Here is a 1483-nt window from a genome sequence, read left to right as displayed (position 1 = left end):
ATAAAGATGACATCATATGGCGACGCCGGTTTCCTCACCTACTTCACTGCTGCCAAACCAGATAGAGAACTTGTTCAGCTGTTCCTCAAGTCTTTTCTCTGACTTGCGGAATATGGTTGTTGAGAGTGAAAGAGAAAGCTCTTTCTGTTTCATAGATAATATTTTGGAAGCAGAAACATTATTATTATTAAAAAGAGCCGAATTATTATTATTATTATTATTATTATTATTATTATTATTATTATTCAAAAAGAATACTAATATATACAGGCTACATTATAGAGTTCGACACATATTTATATAACCTTTTCTCTGCAGGCTATGAGAAACATTTTCATTATTATTGACCAGACGTTTTTAATTTTCCAATTTTTCACATACATACAGTCTAAACCTATGAGCTGCCCAGTTCAAATTACAACACTATAACCGCGGCATGTTTATACTGGTAATCCCAGGAAGGAAATGTGTGTGTGTGTGTGTGTGTGTGTGTGTGTGTGTGTGTGTGTGTGTGTGTGTGTGTGTGTGTGTGTGTGTGTGTGTGTGTTTGCTGGTCAGAAAACATTAACTTCCTGAGTTTTTGTTTACTCACGAAGGTTTAATTAACGGAAAAGAGACAAATAACACAGTATACCAAACATTACCTTTTCCTTCTGGGTGCTTTATTGTTTAAAAATAATAGTACTTTGTATTTAAATAAACTACTTAGCATAAGCCCTATGATTTTAAAACAAAGTAAATTTGTAAACAAATTACCTGCTGCATTGCTGCAGGTTAGAAACCGGGTAAACCATAAACTTTATATATTTATGTATAAACCATTTATAAACCTGCAGCCCCCAAGCCTCCATTAACAAGCTTCTGCAACTGGTTTCTGTCTTGGGAGAGATCATGCAACAACCAATAAATAAATGCAGTGCTCTTTAGGATGGGATCTTGTAGTTATCTTATGGCAAGCACTCCTTTCTTGTTCCTTTCTCACCTAGCAGTCATCATGTGAATATTATTCAGCAAAACATTGCCTCGTCCTCTTGCTCTGCCAGTCTATCAGAGGTCACTGTGTGGTATCACTTGCCAGGGCTAGAAGATTGACTCTGCTGATGGATCATGCCAGACCAATGACCATTGTGATCACTGTGAACAACTACAGGGTGATTCATGCTGTAGTGGTTTTACAAGTTTAGTCTTAGTTTATCAGTAATCTAAGTAAACTTTAACTTCACAATCTTTCCCTCCTTTTTTCCTTTCTTCCATTGTTTCGTGGTCACCATATTAAAAAGAAAAACCTGTTTACCCTGAATGGATCCAACATCATTTTAAATTTAATTTTGTATCCAACTTGGGGTCTGTCCCCAAAAATCAGTCTGCCCTCCAGAGCAAAGATATCTTTGGGTGAATTATTCTGCACTTTTATCTGTATGTGCAAATTTTTATGTTTTTATATTTGTTTTTTTCAGTTTCTCCATTGCATGTAGAATTAGCT

Source organism: Electrophorus electricus, chromosome 3, assembly GCF_041902795.1.
Source record: "Electrophorus electricus isolate QZ-2024a chromosome 3, ASM4190279v1, whole genome shotgun sequence".
In the NCBI taxonomy this organism is placed as follows: Eukaryota; Metazoa; Chordata; class Actinopteri; order Gymnotiformes; family Gymnotidae; genus Electrophorus; species Electrophorus electricus.
This window is presented reverse-complemented; position numbering follows the sequence as displayed.